Source organism: Oreochromis aureus, linkage group 15, assembly GCF_013358895.1.
Source record: "Oreochromis aureus strain Israel breed Guangdong linkage group 15, ZZ_aureus, whole genome shotgun sequence".
In the NCBI taxonomy this organism is placed as follows: Eukaryota; Metazoa; Chordata; class Actinopteri; order Cichliformes; family Cichlidae; genus Oreochromis; species Oreochromis aureus.
In genome coordinates, this window is record NC_052956.1 from 28,745,701 (window position 1) to 28,755,164 (window position 9,464).

Below are 9,464 nucleotides of genomic sequence, written 5' to 3' on the forward strand. Positions count from 1 at the left end.
CAAAATGACGTCATTTCAAAAAGAAAAGAAGAACTTTATATCGGATTATCTCGCTTAATCCTTTTTTGGGTAGGGACCTATTTTCTAATTTTCCCATATAAGTGACTTCCTCCTGAGCCCATTTTAATGTGGAGAAACTCACTTGCAACAATTTTCTCGACGACGTGTCGTATAGCGCTTCAGTTCTAATCGTGCAGATCTGCTCCAAACGAGATCATCAAACAAACTTTCAGTGTACTGTGAAAGTATCAAAATAAAAAGGCCTTGTTAAGTCATGACACATGCTCCTCATCTCAGGAGGGTAAATCATACCATTAGCATGATTTATCATACCATCATACTAATTGGCAGGCTCAACTTCACAACAAAAGAAAAATCATCAGCTAGATAAACTCCAAACCAACCATCAGCCGCACAACACACAACATAAGCCTCATGTCTCATTAGCTATGAATTTAATCCCCAGGACTGTACTTTTTACTCATTTAGGCCACAGATTTTATTTAGTTTTCCTTTTTTCCCCGTCATCATAAAACATGTGACATGTTGTCATGCATTTCCCAAAAGAAGTTTGTTCTTATATATTCAGAGTTGTGTATCTGGATGCAGGACTCACTTGCACATCACAACAGGAAACTCAGTGTTTTAGAGTCTCCACTCTAACAAACTCCAACACATCCCATTCACTCGTGCTAGAATTCAATCACCTTTCATTAATCTAAGAACCATCAACTAGTTTGCATATCAGCTATTAACCCACTAAGATGACAGGACAACAGAAATGCATGTTCAAAATATTATCACAAAAGTAGAATTTCCCTCATACAGTAAATTACTTGTGCTGCATCAATCAGGCAGAAAGCATCTCCCAATTTACTATATTAACAACTAAATTTATTGTCTGATCACTGGTTGGTCAAACCAGAATCTTTTTTCCCACAAAAGTTAAACTGTTGTCCTGCTACCTTGAGAGTTAACTGTCAGCATTGGATAAATTCAGCATTTGATAGCAAGTGTCTGTTAAATTGACACTATTTAACACTGATGAGAGATAACAAGCTGATCTTCATTGCATGTGTGTTTGTGTTATTAGGCAGGTTTAATCAATGTCTGTGGAGCTGCATCTCCAGCAGGCATGTTCTTAAAGCTGCCTTTCCTACACACTTCTCTGCTATTATTTGATCATTTTGTAACTAATATGCTATAAGTCCACTGATCTTTGCATCACACGAGGTGACTTGTACAAGATGATAAACAGACTCACATGCTAGAGATGGTGTCTAATCTTCATGAGCTCTCTTGTGTTTGTGTTAGTAGGGTTAATGCATGTTCTGCTTGTGTGTGTGATTTTGTATATGTATCTTTTTGCAGTGGTTCAGATTCCTTCACAATTTTCCACTTTAGCAGTCAGTTTTCTTTTCCCCAGGTTTGCTAACCCAAATTTTGATTTCCCACATTAAACAACAGCACTCTCTGTGTCCTTACTTACTGCTCTCACTCTGTTGTCCTCTCCCACTTCAACAGTCCAATAGCCGGCAGTTCTTCTTCAGCTTTGTCCTGTGTTCCACTGTCTCTTCTTGCCATTTTACTCCGAAAGTGGCAAATATCAACCTCCAACAGTCTCCTCAGTTCTCCTCAAACGTCCTTTTCACAAGCACAGTGACTTTGCAGCTTGTTGGAAACACAGTGTCATTCATCCAATCAGTCAGGATGATGGTTTGCTCTTCTTCTCCACTGCTGTTTGTCCACACTGCTGCTGCTTGCTGGGACTCTTTGCTCAGGACTTTGCTGCTGTCTCTTTATCTGCCATGTTATTACTCTTTGGAACTGCATTCCTTGTCTTCAGGGAGGAGTGAGAGCTCGCTTGCGAGGTTGAGGGACACATGGTGCTGTAAATAAGTTAGCCAGAAATTGCAGAAATTGGCCTGAATGTTTCCAATGATGTCAAACTATAACTTTATTCCGACTGCTGCATATGGGAAAACTGATCCAGGTCTGCTTTTCATCTGAAAGTGACAAAACTAAGACATTTCCATTATTATCATCACTGCTTAACCAACACACATCTCTCCTTTCTTAAAAGCAGAAAATGAGATTGTAGTTGTTCTTGGCTGATAAACACAAAACCTTTTTCCTATTATTTTCCATCTACAATGTAGATTTTGTCTCTGTTTTACTCTTTTTTTCCCCTTTACAATAGCTGGTGACCTGCAGAATCACCACTCTCACAATTTGTGACAATTACGTTAACACAGCGCACACACACTGCGACTTCAGGCACATTCACACTCACTTTTTTCATCTGCATAAATAAAACATATGGCTGATGATATGTGCCATGGTGATCCATAAGTATGATCACAAGTTTTATTTAATTATTTTTCAACCCAACAAAGCAAATAAACACAAACATGATGCTGATGCTATGAACACTCTACACACATGAGTCAAGATCCAGGATGTGGGCTGGCCTTCTCCACATGCTCTTCAAGGCTGCTGTTTTCTGAAAACTTCATCTCTTCCATTTATAAGCATGCAATTAACCACACGGCTCAGGTCCGCGTGAAACCCGCGCGACCGTGCTCGCGTGAACCCGCGCAGCTAAGGAGCCGTCACTTTTTTTTTTTTTTTTTTTTTTTTAAATACTGTGCGCTCCCAGGAGTGAAGTCCAGCATAAATGTCTGTCACGCTCGGACACACTCTTGGTTGCTTAGGAACCAATGATAACAACAACAACCGTGTCCCAGACCACGCCTGCTCCGCAGTCATTAACACAAACACAACAAATATCCTCGCTCACAAACAACAAAAATTAGGCCTATTTTCTCAACGCAGTCTCACACAGTGGCTGCGCGCTTTGCCGCACTCAGTGGCAAAGACTTACATAACAGTGATCACGCGCTTTAACGCACACAGTGATGAAGACTTTCAACTCAGTCTCACATAGTGAATGCGTGCTTTGCCGCACACAGTGGCAAAGACTTTCAACGCAACCTCACACAGAGGATGCGTGCTTTGCCGCACTCAGTGGCAAAGACTTTCAACGCAACCGCACACAGTGGATGCGTGCTTTGCCGCACACAGTGGCAAAGACTTTCAACTTACTCGGTGTTGCGTAGCGTGTAATATCAGCCTCGGATCCCGCGGATCGTCATTCATCGAAGAGAGAAAACGGACAGCTAATCCACCGGCCCGATGACAAATTCTCACGTCTCGCTGACGTCAGGGTTCTCTCCTCGGTGAATGCCGACTCCAGGGATCTGGCTCGAAGGACCAATTAATGATAGGTTTGTAGCTTGAACCTATTCGCTGGAACGTTGAAGGCAATGTAATCACACAACAAGCAAGACCCGAGTAGGCAACATTCTTTATGTTTCACGTGCACGGGAGAGAACTGGACAGGCGGTGTTCCTTCGCTTGACCTCAGTTGCTCTCGTCCGCTCTCCTGTAACACTGCTCTTTTATTGTGGTTACATGAATATGCATAGGTTCATTAACATATGACATCTTATATAGGTATGCATGTGAACAAAGAATACCCTGAGTGTGTGTGTGTGTGTGTGTGTGTGTGTGTGTCTATGTGTGTATGGGTCAAGATGTAACCCCAGGAAGACTCCCCAAAGCTGGTGCCAGGAGTCTAGCGGTACATCTGAACAAAAGGCTCTTACACTCAAACAGATATACGTGTGTTTGCTATACCATATATCAACAGGAGAAGATACGACCTCTCCTAGGAGGTGTGTGATCTATGCCAGAACACTCTGAAGAGGAGTAAACGCACTCCCCTCTTCATGCTACACAGAGTTGTTACAGACCTCCTAGGATGAGACATTCTTTCAATCTACAAATGATTATATACTTCTAAGCATATATGAGTAAATATTTCTAAGCATAAATGACAATAAACAATACAAATCTAACAGTGTCATTGCCCAGCAGTTGTTCCCAGGACATATGGACTCAACCTCAACAATCCCTCACACTGAGCAGCATGAAGCGACAGTGCAGAGGAAAAACTGAACCCGGCTCAGTACCAGCAGCCATCTGGGTTTGGAGGAGAGAGACAGAGACACAGAACTACCAAAAATATTTTTTATGTGATTGACTGTTGTTGTAATTCAAGCCCTGAGTAGGTAAGAGCAGGTAAGACATAAAGTTGCATCCTAAATTTCATGCTCATGCAGAATGTTTAGTTTACGACTTTTTCACCTGGTCATTTCTTGCTGAACGGATGGTCTTTCAGGGTTGACCGAGCTGGTACCCTGGCCACCTTGACTCTGTTCTCTGCAAGATGTTGCAAAAAACAAAATCATATAGAGACAATATTGGACAAATAAATAAATATATATATAACAATTTAGTTACATGTAGCATTAAGTCATAAGTCTTGCTAAAGTAAACCTTGTATTCTGATTCATCACAGCAGCAGTTCGGTTGGATGATGTCAGCAACTGCAGCAAGTGTCTTGCTGACTGAATAATTTCATCTTGCATAATCTGAAACAAACACATACAGACAGAAACAATTTATAAATTAATGTTCGATAAAATCTAAGAATTAATCATTTATTAGATATCAATATGAATATGTCTACCATAAAACTTGTGTGGAGCGAAGTTACATTCAATCAAGATGGTCTCTCAATGTCTTTGATGGAGATGTAATAATTGGCTTATTTGTCATTGCGTATTTCTTTACCCTCAAAGTCTTATTTTTAACTTATGCTATCTGTTTAAGTTTAGATAGTATTTGTAAAGATATTGACCACATCCTTTTCTGACAGTGTGGATATAATGGATGGGGTAAGGTACTGGCATGCTACAACTTTATAGTTGTTAAATTCTGGGTACAAGTATACATGCCCATATTGTACATGTTTTTAATATTATTATTATTTTCATCATCCTACCCAATTACATGTTCCTTTTAATCAGGTTGTGCTGTTTTAATGACTTTACAATATAATTTACATTGTGTTCCTTAAATTTTCCCTAATTGTATGTTATATTAATCCTATATTTGCCTTTTAATATTTCTAATGTTTGCCTTGCTTTCTTCACTGCCTGGTCTTCCTCTGTCTCGCCTGTATGGATGCATTTACACCTAAATTTCCCCAACAAAGGATGTTTTAATTCACCGCTATTCCAGTGAAACACGAGTCTCCCATCTTCCTGCTACCGGTCTCGAGTTTTTGTTTACCAAAGCACACACCAACTTCATACTGACGGACAGATCACTGCCCTATTCCCGCCTTGTCTGACCGTGTTTTGTGGCCTTGGTTCACTTCACCTCACTCTTCCCCGTTCTTGTCATTAAATCAGGCCATTCTGAAACCATGGCAGCCATTCAGTCTATGGTTTTATTCATGGTGTATTTTACCCCTTCACCAAATGCCGTTCTCGTTTCCCACATTATATTTGCAGTGTTCGTCTATCTATCAATATCTGCGAAGTATGGTTTTGTACCGAGTATCCTATTTTGTAGAGCATAGCATGTAAAGGTTAGCTCGGTTAGCAGGATGCTAGCATGTAGCGCTTAGTGAGACACGCCTCAGACGAGTTGAGCAAAGACCCCGTCTGTGTACTATATACGTGACCAACGGATTTAAATAAAATTAGCGTTTCAAAAGACAAACTTGAACATAAAACACAACATACTTACCGGAGAACCGCCAGGGTTTGCCGCTGCCATCTTGCCGCTCCTAAATTCAAAACTGCCTCTGCAGACAGGCAGGGGAGGCGCAGTGTTGCCAACTCCTCAGTAAGGAAAATCGCTATTGGCTGTCCTAAAAGTCGCTAGAAGTCGCTAAATGACGTCATCACCTAATTTGCATAATTGGTCACGCTAATGTAATTGTAACCTATGTTGTTGGAGAGAGAAATAACATCGTGGAAGAGACCTAAAGTGAGTAAAAACGTCCTACATGCATTTAGAATTTATTTAGAACTACAAATTAAATTTCTTTTAGCAATTATTGTTTTTTAATGTCACAATTCCAACCCTGCTCCTTTACCCGGCTTGGACCGGCAAAAGTGACCGAAATAGGCACTCTGGTGGAGTTACTTTGTGTTTGTGTGTGTTTATAAGTAGTTTTAAACCTTGTGATCCACAAAACAGCATAAGAGTAAAAGATTAAAAGAAGAACTGACTGCGTTACAGCACCCGCTGCTTGTTGAGAGTAAAAGCGTCTGGCGCTTTCACGTCTTTTTAGCGACTTTTTTTATAGAAAAAAAGTCGCTAGGGGGTCTGAAAACTCGCTAAATATAGCGACAAAGTCGCTAAGTTGGCAACACTGGGGAGGCGTGGAAATTTTCTTTGAGTTAGTCAAACGTTTTCCTCAGTTCGAGTATAATGACTGAAACCAGCCCACTGAAGGAACAATGGGCTGTGAGGTCAGTTCCTTAATCATAATTATGCAAATTCCCATGACCATTGATCAACAATCACTGACCAAAACCCACTGATCAAAGAACACTGATCAATGGCCATGAGTACCGTTCACAGAGAGTTAGGGAATGGGAAATTCAATGTCTAAAAATAGTTGGATTCTGATGATACTATATTTCTTCCATAGGGGTATAACGTGGCATAAGATAATATAATAATCTCACAAGTGTTTTTAGCTTAATTAATAACCTATCTATAAACTGTTTTTTAGCCATCTATAAGGGGAGTGTTATTATACAGTGGTCCCCTAAAATGTTTCAATTTATTGGTAACGGTGTGTTCACACCGAACGCGATAGACGCGAGCGAAAACGCCCCAAACGCCCCTAATTTGACGCGTGCACATTCGCACCTCGACGCGTGTCCAAGAAAAATCCATCGCGCGTCAAAATTGCATATTTTGACGCGCGTGAACCGGAAATGTGGGAGGGATGTGGGAGGAAGTTGTGCCAGACAGTATCTTTGCTAGACGGCAGCTGTCGAGCTAGCGTTTCTATTTACTGTGGAGAGCAGAGCAGCAGCGTTAAGGACGTCCTCGCCGTACCTGGGTCCATCAAGTCCTCCAGACGGGTGAGCAGTTTGGTGAGTTTCACCACTTGCTCCAGGAGCTGCGCCTGGATGACAGCCGATTTCAGCGATATCGCCGTCTTTCCCTCGCCCAGTTTGAGGACCTGCTGTCCCGCGTTGGTCCAAGCATCGCCCGCCTAGACACCAACTACAGGTGCTCAATCCCACCTGCAGAGCGCCTGTCCATCTGCCTGCGGTTAGTAAAAGTGTTTAATACGGTAGTCCTTTATTGATACCTGTGCTAATATGCTAAACTATCGTTTATACACTGCTAACATGGATGTGCTATGCTATCAATGAATGCCGTTGGTGTTTACTGATAGCAAACTGTGGTATGGAGACGACTGTTTATAATATTTCTAGTGATGCTTGAAAGGTCTCATCAAGTCCCGATTTAATTCAATTTATGCTGTTATCAGTGTTTGCATTGATAGCATGGCTGTGGTGTCTATCAGTGTATGCTCTCTGTGTTTGCTGATATCAAACTGGTACAAAGGGCCACTGTGGGTTAATCTTTGTAGTGATACTCACTCCTTATTTACACCTGGTTTAATTCTGGTATAGATGAATATTTGTATGTAATCCTCGCAGCTGTCAGACTCTATAACAGGGGTCACCAGCCTTTCTTTAAACTGAGAGGTAGATAAAATTGTGAACAGTTTGGTTCATCTTTAGTTATATGGTTCTATCTTGATAAGCTATGTCTTATCACAGATTAATTTTCAAAAATATTAATGATTTAAGCAAGGAAAGGGCTACATGTCAACATACAACTCTTTATTTCTATTAATGTCTTACTTCATTCCTGCCTGATTTACATGTTTAGGAATTATGAGTGATTGGCTCACTGTAGTGGTAAAAGTTGCTACCAATCAAATTATGATATGGTAAAGTTAAAACAAAACACAACTGACTGTTTTATATTATATCTAATATATATTATGTAATTATCCTTATAATTAGAAAATGTTTTATGTAAGATTTATGTTTTGTAATTTAAATCTGACATCACAAAAGTATTTTGAATTTGAATAATGTATTTTGTAACTGCAGTACACATAATACTAATTTTGAACACTTTTGTCCAGGTTCCTTGCCACCGGGGACTCCTTCAGGACCATCGCGTTCAGTTTCAGAGTCGGTGTGTCCACGGTGTGCCAGATCACCCCCCAGGTAGCGACGGCCATCTGGGACTGTCTAGTGGGCGACTTCATGGCTGTGCCTTCACCTGGAGACTGGCGGTCCATCACAGAGGGATTCCAGGGCGCTGGAACTTCCCTCTCTGCTGTGGAGCTCTGGATGGGAAGCACGTCCAGACAAAGGCCCCCATATATCACATAGGAGACACACACATTGATATACACTAAATATTTATTTCATTTCTTTTTGTGGTGCCCAAATTTATGCACCTGCTTGATTTTGTTTAAACAATTATTGCACACTTTTGTAAATCCAGTAAACTTCTTTTCACTTCTCAAATATCACTGTGTGTGTCTCCTGTATGATATATTTAACTGACATTTTTATTGTAACAACTAACGATTTATACAGGAAAATAATGGCTATTAACAAGGTTGCCCAAACCTTTGCATCCCACTGTATTAGTATATTCTGTCATTAGTGTAATATGAAATAAATTCTACATGTGTCAAGTCGTGTGCCAACATTTGCTGTGTAGTTGAACTGAGACATTAGTCATTATAAAAATTTATTTGAAATAATATTAAAATTCTCACAGAGAAAAACATTAAACATAAATATATAAAATATAACTATTTACAGAGAGACAGGAATAAAAAAAAAAAAAAGACCCAGCTGCTCTCCAGAGCAGGAACAAGGCTGAGGAGGAAATGCTCCATTGCAGACTGGCGTGGCCTCTTCAGGGACTCCAGGATGGCCAGCTCCACCGCCGATGGACCGCCCTGGGACCCGCCCCTCATCTGCCTCGGAGCTGTCCTCCTCTCTGGGCGTGTAAAACACAGCACAAAACACAAAGAAATGAGAAGGCTGCTACTAGATTTTAATTTCAACATTGAAAAAAACAAAACAGGATATAATCAGATTAGTTGTAGATATTTAGTAAAGGTGATCACAAGGCAATCCCACACCGAGTAAAAAGCTATCAGTGCTTGCTGTACATACCTGTGGGTGCAGCAGCAGGAGCTCAGGGACTGGGGAGCCAGGAGAAGCAACAGGGGATGCTCTGCAGCAGAATCAGTTGGTTCTATCAAGACAATATTAACTGTTAACAGGTTGAATACAATAATCATAGAGAAAGTATATACAGTGGTCCCTGTTTTATTGCAGCAGGGGTTCTCAGAATAACTAGCCCCTCGCCACGCACTTTATACACTTTTTCCCACACACATGAACATTAGTCACAGTTCTCACAAGTTGATTCTCAAAGTGCAAACCTTTGTAGATTGCAAAACGTAAAAGTATTTTTATGCC

The 9,464-nt window shown here is 40.7% G+C and overlaps 1 long non-coding RNA gene across 1 annotated transcript; it reads right to left on the reverse strand.

Moving 5' to 3' along the window:
• Positions 1–3,816: 3,816 nt before the first annotated feature.
• LOC120433060 lies at positions 3,817–5,741 on the reverse strand. The gene is made up of 3 exons (XR_005608285.1): positions 5,662–5,741; positions 4,402–4,496; positions 3,817–4,284 (listed from the first exon to the last, which is right to left on the reverse strand). It is a non-coding gene; the product is annotated as an uncharacterized LOC120433060 (long non-coding RNA).
• Positions 5,742–9,464: the final 3,723 nt, after the last annotated feature.